The 16,052-nt window shown below is 37.6% G+C and overlaps 1 long non-coding RNA gene across 2 annotated transcripts; it reads left to right on the top strand.

Moving 5' to 3' along the window:
* The first annotated feature begins 14,347 nt into the window (after positions 1–14,347).
* Positions 14,348–15,214, top strand: LOC117190720. Of its 2 annotated transcripts, none has more exons than XR_004473804.1 (3): positions 14,348–14,643; positions 14,738–14,908; positions 14,976–15,214. It is a non-coding gene; the product is annotated as an uncharacterized LOC117190720 (long non-coding RNA). The 2 variants fall into 2 exon arrangements; XR_004473803.1 differs by having other exon boundaries at positions 14,348–14,672.
* The last annotated feature ends 838 nt before the right edge of the window (positions 15,215–16,052 follow it).

Genomic DNA, 16,052 nt, shown 5'->3' with positions numbered 1-16,052 from the left:
GCTGCTCCACATATGCATAATGCATTACCCCTGCCTAAGGTTGCTATCCCTAAATTTGATGGTGACTACTTAAAATGGCAACAATTTCATGACATTTTTAAACAAATGATTCATGAAGCATCGGTACCCGTCATTCAGAAGATGTGGTATTTAAAAACCAATGTTACGGAGAAGCGGAAAATTTAATACGCCACCTTTCGCTAACAGAAAATAATTACACAACGGCATGGAACATGCTTCAAGAGCGTTTCAGCAACAAAAGAGTGCTTAGTAACGCATTAATTCAAAAATTATTGGATCAACCAAGCACTTCCAATGATGCAAAGTCCATTAAGGCTTTGCACGATAATGTAAAGGAAACATTATCAGCACTCAATAACATAAATATAGAGACAGCTGGATGGGGTCCGATTCTTCTATGTGTTTTGACAAAAAAGTTAGATCGTCAGACTCACACTTTGTATGAACAATCCATACAAAGTACAAAGAAATTACAGCTTTTGAGCGAATTAATGAAATTTCTCGAACAAAGGCTCCTTACCTTGGAAGCCATTGGATGGGAAAAAACAAAGAAACCCATCACATGTGCCTCAGCAGGAACTGAAAGTCAGTATGTCTGCTATTTTTGTGAAAAGCCAAATCACGCTATTTACAAATGCACGCAGTTTTTAAAAAAAACTGTCGCAGAGAGGTTAAATTGGGTTCAAAAGAACCAACTTTGCGTCAAATGTTTCAAACGCGTTCACACTGCAAAGAATTGCCAAAGAAGAGATTGTGTTAAGTGCAATAAAGGACACAACACTCTACTACATTTGGAAATCAAGTCTGAAGCCAAAACTGCAGCACCAGCAAATAGTAGTCAAAACACTTATGTATTACTAGCTACTGCTCTTGTTACAATAAAAGGCAACAATGGACAAATGGGTGAATTTAGAGCCCTACTTGATTCAGGCTCTCAAGTCAATGTGATTTCTGAAAGAGCATTGAAAATATTAGATCTGAAAGTCACAAAATCAGAACTACAAATAAATGGAATTGGCCGACGAACACAAACGTCAAAAGCAAGAGTCAATGTTATGCTTACTTCACAAGATAACAAGTTTAATACAAGACTAGAAGTAATAGTATTGACACACATAGTGGCAGATCAACCAGCACAGTCAATTGATACGTCTCGTTGGAAGCTTCCGAAAAATATCACGTTGGCGGATCCCAATTTTGACAAGACTGGAAGAATAGACATACTGTTGGGAGCAGAACATTACTTCGAAATCATGCAAGACAAGCATGTATCAATTGGAAAAGGTTTGCCCAGGCTACAGGAAACGAAACTAGGCTGGATAGTGGCTGGCAAGTTAAGACAGGAGTCAAAGAGCCAAAGCACGTGTGCAGTTTTGACTGAGGAGGACAAGGTGGATCAGCAAATCTCCAAGTTTTGGGAATTGGATTCATTCCCGAGCAACACACCATGCTTATCCCCTCTAGAGAAGCGATGTGAGCAATATTTTGTTCAAAATATTTAAATGGCATGTGACAAGAAATTCATTGTCAGACTCCCCATTTTTGGAAGATGCTTCTTCCCTAGGGGAGAGCCGTGATTTGGCTACACGTCGACTTTTTTGCCTGGAAAAACGACTGTCACGAGATCCGGAAACCAAGGCAAGCTATGTGCAATTCATGAAAGAATATGAGGCACTTGGGCATATGAAGGAAATGCACACTCAGGAAATAGCACGATCACGTTATTTTATTCCACATCACTGTGTGATGAAACCTGACAGCTCTACAACAAAAATGAGAGTTGTCTTTGATTCTTCTGCTGTTACGTCGTCCGGCAAATCACTCAACGATTTGATGCATAAAGGTCCGACTGTGCAAAGTTCGATATTTTCAATATTGCTTCGATTCCGGATGCACAAATATGTATTTACGGCAGACATCGAAAAAATGTATCGTCAGATCTGGGTCAATCCTGAGGACCAGTACTATCAAACAATTGTATGGCGAAATGATCCATCAGAAGATCTGAGATATTACAGACTCAAAACTGTAACATACGGAACTAAGGCAGCTCCATATTTAGCCACAAAATGCCTACAATATCTTGCTCAAAAGGGCAAGAGAGAATACCCGGCTGGAGCTGATGCACTAGAAAAGGATTTCTATGTGGATGATTGCTTAACAGGAGCAGATTCCATACCAGAGGCCCTCCAGAAACAAAAGGAACTTAACCAACTCCTACAAAATTCTGGATTTAAGCTGAAAAAATGGTGCACAAACAACGTGCACATACTACAGAACATTCCGAAGGAAGACATGATTCCAAATGTACAACTGGAGGATACCACTTATGAAGACTGCAGCGTGAAGACCCTGGGAATAACGTGGATGCCTAAATCCGACCATTTCTGTGGAAAAACGGAGATTGCCACTAAGGAAACAATATCCAGAAGAGATGTCGTATCCGAAATTTTTAGGATCTTCGATCCGCTTGGATTGTTTTCACCCGTTGTTATGAAAGCAAAAATCTTTATGCAGCATCTCACAAAGGAAGGTTTTGACTACAAAGAAGCGCTTCCAGTTCATCTCCAGGAGGAATGGAAAAGGTACAGGGAGGAGTTAAAATTATTAAACTCCATACAAGTACCACGTCATATATTCCAAGGACAAATTCCGATATCATCGGAGATACATACCTTTGTTGACGCATCGGAGAAAGCATTTAGAGCTGCAGTATATATCCGAGCAATACATAAGGATAAGCGGGCAACGATTCAATTGCTATGTGCCAAATCGCCTTTAGCGCCCATCAATGCATTAACATTACCCCGTTTGGAACTAAAAGCGGCGGTGTTAGGTGCTCAAGTGACAGCAAAAGTAAAGGAAGAGTTATCAATGGAAGATGCATCAACCTTCTTTTGGTCTGACTCAAGGATCGTATTGTCATGGATTAACTGCTCGTCATCCATCCGAGACAAATTCGTAGCTACAAGAATAGCTACGATTCAAGAATTGACGATACAAAGACAGTGAAGGCATGTCTCATCCGAAAATAATGCAGCAGATGTACTCTCCAGAGGAATGACGGCGACGAAGTTCATAAAACATAGCATGTGGTTTTATGGACAACTATTTTTACACGGCCCAACATCTACATGGCCACCACCATTTGTGGCTACAAAAGAGGATTTGATCAGTGCAAATCCCCAAAAGATTGGTCAGTCATCAATTATGACTATCACTCAGGAGGATGACCTAATCTACAAAATAAAGCACAACTCATACAACAAGCTATTGAGAATAGTAGCTTACATGATGCGTTTTCGAGGAAAGAAAACGCACACAAGCAAGACTGTCCAATTCAATGAGATGAAAGAAGCTCAGAAAATTCTCATTCGTTACATACAACAGAATGACTTCAAAGAAGACATACGTCACTTAACAAAACATAAGGAAACACAAAAGGGAAGTTCGATTAACTCTCTAACACCATTCATGGATCAGGAGGGAATCTTCCGAGTAGGTGGTCGACTGGAAGCGGCAAGCATTTCATTTGACGCCAAACACCCAATGCTCCTGCCCTTCAACGATCCAATTGTGAAGTTGATCCTTGGTAAGATACACAAGGAAAACATGCATTGCGGCCCCCAGGCATTGCTGACAGCATCACGACAACAGTACTGGATACTCAAAGGAAAAAACATGGCCAGAAGTATTGTGCAGAACTGCGTGAAATGCACTAGAGCCAAGCCTAAACTACTAGAACAAATCATGATCATTGTAATGATTCATCTGGTTAAAAGGTGGTACACAACAAGACTCCCTTCTCAGCAGAGACATACACTTAGCTCATCAGCTAGTGAATAAAACGCACCAAGGCATCCGTTCACAATCAATATTGATGATGGTTGAGCATACTATGTTCAACGGCCGGGAGGATGTACGATTTCAACTAAAGTACAAAATCGTATGATTAGACCTAGACAAATAGCTAGCCATAAAAAGGTTAAGATTTCCCAGCCACCTAAAGAAATAAACGATAATATGCTCTAAATATAAATATGTGACATGCACTACTGACCTAAATAAATATACAACGGACAGCTGCATGCATTTGTGTACATACACTGTTAAGATATTTACGGCACTATCATAAAACACATTCTGGATGACCTGCATGTGGTCAAATCTCACACCATCTGCATGATAACCATTGTGACCGTCATAAATATGACCCTTGGAATATTCCACTGTTGGATTTGTAGTAATTGCTTAGTCCTAAATAGATATAACACATTTCCCTAGCAATATTATACTCAGAACTAATTAAACATACCTAAGATCCTAAGTAAACAATCATACTCTTAGAAATTGTATATAAACCTTGCATTTTACCAAATAAAATCAGTACGAAAGAAAACTCTGACGTATTCACATCTCCGAAGCCCAATTTGTTCAAGTACCGATTGCGGCGACCATTTGTTACTGGTACATGAACCGGTAGCATACAAATTTACATTTTCAGCATACGATTGTCATATTGACAATCACCAGAATCAAGTGAATCTACATCAACAGATTCATTTGATTTGATCATTTGGTGACCCCGACGTGATGAATTGACATTCACCACAAAATCAAGTGAATCTACATCAACAGATTCATTTGATTTACTCAGATGCAAAGATCAAAAAGTTCAAGTCAGTCTTGATCCAGAAGCGACACCGAAAAGTCGAGCTAAAAACTAAGATCGCGCAAACCCTTTGTCCGGAATCCTTTGTGACCCTCAACTTAAATCTATATCTGTAAACTTAGAAGTTAAATAAAAACTTTTTAAAAACGCAATCCGCTACCGCAGTTATTTAATTGGCGCCCAACGTGGGGCGACGTTGTATAAAAAGCACCGAATAATAAAAGTGTTGCGTCGTGCCGAAACCCGAAGGACAATTAATTAATGGAATAAATCCTTCAATATAAAAACGCGGAGTGACTGTGAGATATTAGATAAGAAAAGATAAATAAAAAGGAAACAAACCGGAGCTTAGGGTGTGTAAAAATAAATACAAGAAAAGCTAATCAAGACAATTCAAAAATACAAGAAAACCAAAAAAACCACAATCTTTAAACAAAACCAGTCAAAACAAAACACAAAGAAAGTGAAACTATCAGCTAAACCAAAGAAGGAAGACCCCAGAAGACCCAGTTAAACAATAAAGAAATTTACGAAGGAAGACCCGTTCGAAGATCTGTCAGCCAAATCAAGAAGGAAGACCCGTTCGAAGATCTGTCAGCCAAACCAAGAAGGAAGGCCCTAAGAAGGACGACCCCTACCGGATAGTTCGTGAGCGAAAGTTGTAGTACTAAATATATAAGTTCAATTAGGTTTAAGCCCAGCGGTGGTCAAGAATATAAAAACAAACATATAAGAAAAATTTAAGGTGGATCAACTAACTTTAGAGTTTGGAAAACTAAAAATGATTAACTCACAAACAAGGACCGAACTCACTGAAGATCTGGTCAAACAATTGATAGCACTTCAAATTTCACAACTACAGGAGCAAATAGTAAATTTGAAACAACAAATAGAAACTAAATCCGATCAGGTATTAGATTATCAGGCAGAAACAATAGACGAGACAATAAAAGATGACACCACATTAAAGGTAATAGAATCCCTACCAATTTTCAATGGTGGATTGAACCAATAAGTAGGATGGAGGGCAGCTGCAGAAACTGCAGTGAAATTATATAAGAAAGGAAGTAAGCAATATTATATTGCCTTAACAATTTTAAGAAACAAAATAACAGGACCAGCACATGACGCACTGACCAACCACGGGACAGTTTTAAATTTTGATGCCATACTTTCACGACTTGACTTTGTTTACTGTGACAAGAGACCAATTTACATAATAGAACAGGAGATTTCAATAATAGATTTCTATAACGAGGTTAACAAGAAAATGACCTTGTTAATAAATAAGACAATAATGACTCACGGAAAGGACAGTGAAATCACAAAAGAATCAAATAAAAAAATTAGAGACAATGCCTTACGCATTTTTGTCACTGGCCTAAACGGCGGCATTGCAGAAATCCTACTTTCATTGAATCCCCCAGATTTACCGAATGCCTTGGAAAAGGTACAGGAATTGCAATCAAATAACATTCGGGCCCAATTGGCCTACCAATTCAGTGGCCCCAGAAATTCAGGGAATAATAATTACAATACATTAAGATTCAACCAACGACAACCAAGGACTAATTGTTAACCATTCGACCAAAAAAGGGATTTTCAGAGGAATAACATGTCATGGGGACAACCCTATTTCTTGGTTAATAGAAAACAAAATCAGGCCCCAGAACCAATGGATGTAGACGAATCATTACAAATCCAGAACCGACAGAACAGCAATCAATTCAGGGAAAATAATAATAATAATAATAATAGATATTATCGGGAGAATACTAATGGTTATTATAGGAGAAATAATAACAACTATAACCAAGCTCAGCATTTTAGGGCAAACGTAGTACCGAATAATCAATCTAACGCAAATCAAGCGCAGAAACGTAAACCAAATGAAACGTCGGAACAACCGGCTAATAAAGCAATGCGGATAAATAACATTGAGGAGGACCATTTTTTAGATCAGCCCCCGAAGTAGGTCTGCCCTACTTAAAAAGAGTAGATAAAAAAATAAACAGAGAATTAAAAGTTTTGATAGATACGGGAGCAAATTCCTGTTATATAAAAAAGGGAGTTTACGAAAATAAAAAGAATTATCAATTTATAAGAAAGTTGCTACAGTAAATGGGTTTTCAATAATTAAATATTTCCATAATATAACTCTTTTCAACACAAAACAAGTGTTTTACGAAATAGATGGAATGGAGGCAGATTTACTAATAGGATTTAACCTATTAAAGAAAATCGGAGCTGTTATTGATACAGGAAAGGGGACTTTAAGTTATAAAGACAATGAAGAGAAACTAATATATGACGAGGTCCTTTCTTTAAACAAATTAACCTTTATAGAAGGAAAAACCATCCTTCCATTGAAGGAATATATAATAAAAAAATATTTTGAAGAAGAGAAAGAAATGAAAAGTGATTCAGTAAAGGTAGAAGGAAGTTTATATAGCTTGGGATCAAAAAATCCTGAGCACGCCGACGAAGAATTATCCGTCAATAGTTTGGGATTCAAATATCCTGAACCCGCCGTCGTTGAATTATCCGACACTAAAAGTTTGAATAGTTTGGGATTAAAGAATCCTGAACACGCCGTCGTTGAATTATCCGACAATGAACAATTTAAAAGTTTGGGATGCAAAAATCCTGAACGCGCCGTCGTAGAAATATACGACATACAAAGTTATGCAAATTCTGAATTGAAAAAAATGAAATTGTATAACACAATAATCTACAAAGAGGACAATTTATAAATCTCAGAGAGAAAATGGTATCTATCATCGAAGAAGACCATGCCAATATAGATTTACAGTTACCGTTCAGAACGGATATAAAAGGAGAGATTAACACTCAACATGATAGACCGGTATATGGCAAACAGTATCCATACGCTTATTCGGTTAACGATTTCGTTAATAACGAAATAAGTAAAATGTTAGATGAAGGTATAATCAGACCTAGTAAAAGCCCATATAATTCACCGGTAATAGTAGTACCAAAGAAGGGAGTAAATGAGGACGGAACTCCTAAGCATAGACTAGTAATAGACTTTACTAGACTAATAGACTATAGGATTGACAAACGCTCCCAGGATTTTCCAAAGGGCAATGGACGATATACTTAGAGAACAAGTTGGGAAAACTTGTCACGTCTATATGGACGATATAATAATATTTTCAAAAACTATAGAACAACATTATAAAGATCTAATTCATATAATACAGATATTGCAAAACGCTAATATGAAAATTTCCCTAGAGAAGTCTAAATTCTTTCAATTGGAAACCAAATTTCTGGGATACATTGTTTCCCAAAATATCATTAAAACAGATCCAGACAAAATATCCACAATACAAAACTATCCAATTCCTAAAAATATCAGAGAGCTACGTAGCTTCTTAGGACTAACAGGGTATTACAGAAAATTTTTCCGAAATTATGCCACAATTGCCAAACCATTAACAAAATATCTGAGTGGAGTAAATGGGAAAGTTTCACGAAGTGCATCCAAGAAAACATTAATACAGCTGGATGAACCAGCAATTGGAGCATTTAATAATTTAAAGGACAGTTTAATAGCACATATTGAATTAGTACAACCAGATTACAATAAAAAATTCACATTAACCACAGATGCATCGGACATAGCAATAGGTGCAGTTTTGTCGCAAGATGGGAATCCCATAACATTTATTTCTAAAACTTTAAGTAAAACCGAGCAATTATATGCTACTAATAAAAAGGAATTATTAGCTATTGTATGGGCATTAAAAAATTTGCGAAATTATTTATACGGAGTGAGTGGAATTGAAATACATACAGATCACCAACCTTTGTCCTTTGCAATGTCGCAAAAAAATCCAAATGTTGAAACGTTGGTATTACTTCATTGAAAGTTTCACACCGAAAATCATTTATAAACCAGGCTCAACTAACGTAGTAGCGGACGCTTTATCTCGGATTCAAATAAATCATATGACAGATAGTGATGTCGACCAGACAGAATCGGAATCAGATATAAATACTCAGCATTCAGCAGAGAGTAGTTTTGAAAACGTCATTCAAGAGACTAGCAAGCCTCTAAACCAATTTAAACAGCAGCTTCTATTAGCGCAAGGGAGATTCACAGTTCATGAGTTAGTAAAAGTTTATGAAAATACCCGATGTTCGGGCCAGCCGCTGAAGAATAACCGTAACCTTAACATTATTATTGTATGAGCAGAGAGAGCCGCCTATGTTGTAAAACGTTGACGTTCTGCAGAGCTGCTGCGCTCTCCCGCTAAAGGGGCTCTCTGCCGCCGCCACTTCGGCAACTACTTTGATCTGCTGCCGCCACTTCGGCAATCACTTTGATCTAACGCCGTCGTCTATAGTTTGGTTCTATGCTAACCCCTCTGCGCATTGGTTGCATATCGATCTCGCATAAGGTTTATCTGGCAATAGCAAGCAATCGGCTTCCGCTAAGCCACCAAGATTAAATACGAATTATAAAGTTAAACCCGAAATCTCTTTTCATTTTTGAAACACATAGGTGCCAAAAAAGCTTGGCGTCTCAAACACCCGACATATTATTGAATTTGATACGGTTGACAATCTGCTGATCATTTTAAAGGAATTTATTCAGCCTCACTTAACCATAGGAATACAATGCACTTCAGAAGATTTATACCTTATCCAAAATAAGCTAAACTAAAAGCTAAATAAGAAAACTTCATAAATAAATTTCTCTTCACCAGAAAGTTCCTCCAAGATGTAGTAAATTCAGAAGATAAAGCTATAATTATAGAAGAAACACATTGCAGAGCCCATAGAGGACTAGACGAAAATTACAAACAAATAACTAAGTTGTATTATTGGCCAAACCTGCACAAAAAATTAAAAGAATATATAAAAAATTGTGAGATCTGTAACAAAAATAAGTATCACAGACACCCTGTAAAAATTCCAATTGGGGAAGCTCCCATTCCAGCAAAAGAAGGAGACACTTGGACATATACTATGCCCAAAACCTAACATTCATAACTTGTATAGATTTTTATTCCAAATACTTGGTGGTCAAGGAAATTCAAAGTAAATTAAACATTGAAAATAAGGTAATGGAAATTTTGCAACACTTTCCGTTAGCAACATCTTTAATGACTGACAACGAACCAAGCTTTACTTCAGCACAATTTAGATCATTCACACATAGAAGTAACTTAACTATTTATTATGCTGATCCCAGACACAGCACCTCAAATGGTCAGGTAGAAAGGGTACATTCCACACTAACAGAAATAGCGCGGTGCATCAAGGATGAACTAAATCTAACAGATTATTCAGAAATAATAATAAGGGCGGCACTGAAATATAACCTGACGATACATTCAACGACCAATCAAATGCAATATGACATATTGTATAACAATATAGAGCACAAAAATAATCCAATATTACTTAAGGAAGCTCAGACCAAAATGCTTAAGCTACATAACAAAGATAGAAGAGAAAAAGATTATAAAATAGGAGAAGTAGTTTATGAAAAGAAATTCGGGGAAAGAAATAAACTTCAATCCCGATACAAAAAGCAGGTAGTTAAGGAAAATCGACCGAATAAAATTATAATCAACAATAGAAACAGAATTATACATAAAGATAACATCAAATATTAAATATTTTTTTTCCAGAAAATGTATGCGAATATACTAATACTGACTTTTGTTATATTGACGACTTCGGAAGTAATTGACTATACGCATAGTGACTATCTATTGCTCAAAGACGACAGAGACGTTTACACTTATGAAACATACGCTGAACTTTTCCATATTACTAATTTGAGTTTTTATAGAGAGATAATTGATAAAGAATCCAAATATGTCAACAAATCAATTAATTCAGACGATGAGTGGGAAATATCAATGGACTTAAGTCTATTAAAATTAATGATATCAGAATTAGTTCCAAAACGGAATGAAAGGGGAATAAATGAATTAGGTACCATTTGGAAATGGATAGCAGGCAGCCCTGATCATGACGACTTTTTGAATTAACTGAAAATAATAATAAACAATTTGTAATAAATTGCAAATTTTTCAAAGAAATTGAATTTCTATCAAATTCATTAAAAAATGTCATCTTCAATGAAGAAACGATATTGAGAAAGCATCGTTTAAAATTAATAACTTTTGACCTACTAAATTTAGTTGATACCATAACCTTCTTAAAAGTAAACATTTTCAATACAAAAATTTTAAATACAAACGAAATAGAGGACATTTATAAGCATGAAAAACATCCTGTTGAACTGTCTGATCTGCTGGACATTGCAACGGTTAAAATAATTCGAAATGCTGATTTAATAATCATTTACATAAAATATCCTCAAATTAAAGATATTTGCAAGTTTTACCATGCAAGAGCCATCTCACAAAATGATGGAATGTTAGTTATAAGTGAAAAAGTTTGTGAATGTAAGGAGTAATTCTATTTAATGAATCATTTTAAAAGTGAAACTTTTAACAATTACGCACAAATAAATTTAAAGAAGACCTGTTTCACCAATTTACTTAATGGCTTTAAAGCCAACTGCACTAAAAAAAGGGAAAAAAACAAAGAAATAGACATCATTCAGGATGGTGCCATATTAGTTTCAGGCAAAAATATCGTAGACAATACTACTTTGTTAGGTTCGTATCTCCTTATATTCAACAGCACAATTTTAATAAATAATATAACCCACATAAATGATAAGGGTAAAATTCTAAGATATATATCGCATCATAGATATAGCGATTTTGAATTAGTTGATTATATACAATCGAATGATAAGCAATTTTCTTTTGATAATGTTAATATTTTAAATCCCCTTATAACATTAGGTAATACGGCCTTACCATTAACAACATTATTTTTAATCATTTTGATATTGATAATGTTATTTTACTTCGGCTATAAACTAACCAAATTTGTACTTATTAAATCAATAAGTATACCGTCAGAAGAAATAGTGGAAAGCAGCATTCAAATCTGTCAGAAGAAATTAGAGCTCTATCAGAACTTCAAAATGTATCGGGACGAAACATTTAAGAATGGGTTGAGTTAACGTACCCAATTCTATTGAGCTCTTATACGAGTTGTAAACAATCTTTGGCTTTCTAAAACGAAAACAATTTCAATCTTGGGCCTCCGCCTAATTGATTTCTAACATGTACAATCTCAATGGCTCCCGCCACAATCCCAATCTTTGACACTCGCCTAAATGGAAAACCAATGTTTGCCCACACCCGGCTTCTCATAAACAATCTCACACCCGGCTTTCTGCAGATCCTGCACTTTAGGCATTTTACAGTTCTCTCTTTGGATGACGAATTTCAATACTCGGGATGGCGAAATCAATTGAAATGTTTATAGAAAAACTATTCCCGAAAGGGATCGACGATGCAAAGATCGAAAAGTTCAAGTCAGTCTTGATCCAGAAGCGACACCGAAAAGTCGAGCTAAAAACTAAGATCGCGCAAACCCTTTGTCCGGAATCCATTGTGACCCTCAACTGCTGTAGTTTTTTAATTTGCATGCATATGAGTTGGGTGTGTGTGTTTTATTACGCAATTATTGCTTCATCCATTTACACACATGCACTCATACATGGTCAGAAATGGAGTAGCCAGATCAATTTACTTCCAACATTATAAAACGTTAAAAATTACTTAAAATCAGCACTTTCAGAGGAGTGGGCGAAAAATGACCTGAAAATTGGTCGACTCGATGAAAAATACTTTCAACTTATATAAACAATAAACAATAAAGAGAGCTTTTAGACTGCAGATCGTATTAATAATATAGTCAGAATGATAAAAGCAATCTTATTCTTTCTCGCTCTGTCTCTCACTGACACACACATTTCATGGTCGGCTTTGCCTATCGCAAAAAGTGAGCGCCTAGACGCCCGACAACATGTTGGGACACGTTTTCTGTCTCTCCCGAACGCAGACATTGTCGCTCAATGTAGCCATACTGACTACATATGAATCGGGTATAAATGTAGAGTTGCGGTCGCAGCAGCAACTCAAAAAGTTCCCCCTCGTTCTTATTATCCTTAATACAGAAACTAAACACGTCCTTGATACCCTGCAGGTAGCCATCTTTTTGGGAAAGCCAATCATCACCGATCGTGGTGACCCTTTCTAAGTAAGATGAAAAGTATTGTAAATCGGATTATTTTGTCAATGCTTTTGCCTTCCAATGAAAATGAAACACGATGGGACGACCAAAAATTACCCATCCAGTGGAACATCAACACTATGGTAAATATTACCACTAAATGTATTGTATTGTATGGCTATGAGCCACAAGATTTGAGGATATCTAACAAATTGACGAGCGTGATACAAGGTCAAGATCCGAAAATGATGAGCGCCGTTTTTGAAACGAGAATGAGTTGGGAGAATGAATGAGATGAGTATTATTAAATTTATCGCAAGAAACGCTGCTGAACAATGTAAATCTTAATTTTATGTATATAATTTAGCTAAAAACAACATCGGTAGTAACGGAAGACTAAACAGGTTATCTTCACCGGCCGCATTCACTATCGCTCTATGGAGGAAGTAGACAACGATTGAGAGAAGCAACCTGATTTTTTAAATGCTGTATATCTTACAATTTCACTGACGCTCTCCGAATGACGCTGCCTGTGGGTTATGCCCAGAATTTGGTTAACAGTCAGGGCTTCCAGTGAAAGGCAGTCCGTGTCCCAAATGTTCCGGTGATAGGCATTCTGTAGGAGCTTTATGATTGCACATAAGTCCTTGCGCAGATTTCGGTTTTCGTCCAACGTCTGCTGTTGCTCCCCACTGACCGACTGAACGCGGTCCATGATCTTGCCGTATGTCTCCCCTTTAATTGCCGACAAGTTGGTGAACATGACGCTGTTGACATTTAGTAGGACGTCCACCCACTCTTGAAAAGTGATCAGGCGCAGCTGGAGTGGGAGGCAATCCAACAAAGATTGGGGTTAGGTATTGAGTGGTAGCCTCTGGGGTGGATTGTGTCCTTAAATCTACGCTCGGAAAATTGAGGCCGTCGATCTCGTCCAGCCGTTTTAGGAATGTCTTGTTCAGCTGCAGATTCATCTGAGCGCTCATGTCATGTGCCTCAGGCAGTTGGTCCACCAAACGGTGAAAGTACTCCGTAGCTATGGGCTCAGTGCGAGCATTGCACCTGGAGTGGTCTTGGTTGCTGTAGTTCGTGAAGACACCGGATTGATTTTCGACATTCCCTGTGTCCTGCTGTAGAGCCTTTTGGCTTTGCTGATCCTTCAGCGCCAGCTGCACCTGTACCGCCTGCTGAGACGTCTGCTGCCCCGAGATCGTGGGAGTATCCGGATTGGACAGCCCCATAGAGTTTGAGTCCAAGACGAGTCCTCGTCTGTCGCTCATGTTTCGACGATTATTGCTCCGATTTCCTCGTCCGCATCGACTATTATTCAAAGTTTTATGTTCAAGTCAAGTTTTACTCTCCGGAGAGTGTACGTGTGCCCGGTTTTACAGTTTCGAGATCAGACGTTCACTTCGTAATGGGAATTTCAAGGCACTGGTGATGGGCGTAGCAGTAGCAGTTTTCATGTCTACGAGCACTCGACTCGACGCTAAACAAAACGAAAACCTCTGCTCTGAAGAACTCACATGTTTTTAGTGCTTTTGTGTGCTTAGACATAATATAAAAGCTTCGCTCATACCGTATTTGAATCCCGTGGTGACCCTCACAGGCTCACAGGAAGAAACACATACTGCTAGTCTCCCTACACCCCGGACTTGGCACTTACCATTGTCCCACTTGTTCTTGCCCTGAGTTTCTTTGCATGCTCAGTGGCATGCTCAATAACTATTGAAAAATTCAAACACAAGGCACGCAGCCTCTTGTACAATACATCGCACACCAACACATCTAATGTTTGAGACTTCTCTTTGGTAAACTGAGACTCCTCTGAGACGTTTTAGTAAATGCACTTAATTTGTTTATTTAAATTCAATTTATCTTTTTTAATTATTCGTTTCGTCACAGCAATACAAAATCAAGAAGTTAAACGACGCACAATGGCGAGTTAGACGAAAAGAGGTGGCAAAAGTCGAAGATTTGTGTGCCGCTTAGGACACAAATACAAAAACGGCTATCACAGTTTTTAAATCCCTTCAAAATCATATTGTGACCGTTTTTCGTGCGAGGTTGTGGCAGGTAAATCGTAGCTGTCTTTGTGACCAGGTTTTGCATGCAAGAATTATATGTAAGGAGTTTATTTTAGAACTTACATATACAATTCCACGAGAGTGGAAGAAAAATTCTTAGACAAACTATCACTGAAGGTTGACTGCCCAAACAAGGATTTGGAATCACAAACGATGGAGACTCATCACGGGCAATTTTTGAGAAAAACCAAATTACTGCAGACATAATTGGGATGGATAAAGACATTATCAAAAGAATGGGTGTAATTTAGAATATTTAAAACTGCAAAGAAAAAATAAATACCCGCAATATTGTAACGAACCTAAAAGGGCTGGCTACAACGCCCTTCCCAACTTGCAATAATACTATAGATCAACCTACCATCCGAGCAGCCACATAGCCACAATCAAGAAAACAATTTCATTCTTTCTGGCTTCGTCTCTCTCTAACACACAGTTTTCATAGTCGGTTTTGCCTATTGCAAAATGTGAGTTCAAGGTTCTCAGAAACTATAAAAGTTAGAGCAACCAAATTTGGTATCCACACTCCTGTGGTATCGGACCTTGACCGTTTTGTGTCAAAATTTCGCCACAACCCCTTCAGACTCCACAAAAGACGAAAATCTGAGGCATCCGCAAATCTCAGAGACTATTAAGGCTAGAGTAACCAAATTTGGTATCCACACTCCTGTTAAATCTCACTGTAAAACTTATATCTCAAAATTTCTCCCCACCCCTTTCCGCCCACACAAAGAACGAAAATCTGTGGCGTCCACAATAGTGAAGATACGAGAAAACATAAAACGCACAATCAAAGAGAATGACCGTATCTATGAGATTGCTGAATCTGGATCACATCGGATAATTTTTAGTGGCTACGCAGCGCCCGACGACATGTTCAGACACGTTTTCTGTCTCTCCCGCACACATTGTCGCTCAATGTAGCCATACTGACTATGTATCGGGTATAAATATAGAGTTGCGGTTTCCGCAGCAACTCACAACGTTCCCCCTTGTTTCAAAATATAAACAATCTCAATATTTCGCTCCCCCCACAAGTTCAATCTTAGGCTTCCGACCAATTAATTTTTAAGATATACAATCTCAATCTTGGGCTCCCGCCACAATCCCAATCTTTGACACTCGCCTAAATG

The sequence above is a fragment of the Drosophila miranda genome, assembly GCF_003369915.1.
Source record: "Drosophila miranda strain MSH22 chromosome Y unlocalized genomic scaffold, D.miranda_PacBio2.1 Contig_Y1_pilon, whole genome shotgun sequence".
In the NCBI taxonomy this organism is placed as follows: domain Eukaryota; kingdom Metazoa; phylum Arthropoda; class Insecta; order Diptera; family Drosophilidae; genus Drosophila; species Drosophila miranda.
The sequence above is the reverse complement of the archived record's forward strand: the minus strand, read 5'-3'. Positions and strand labels throughout refer to the sequence as shown.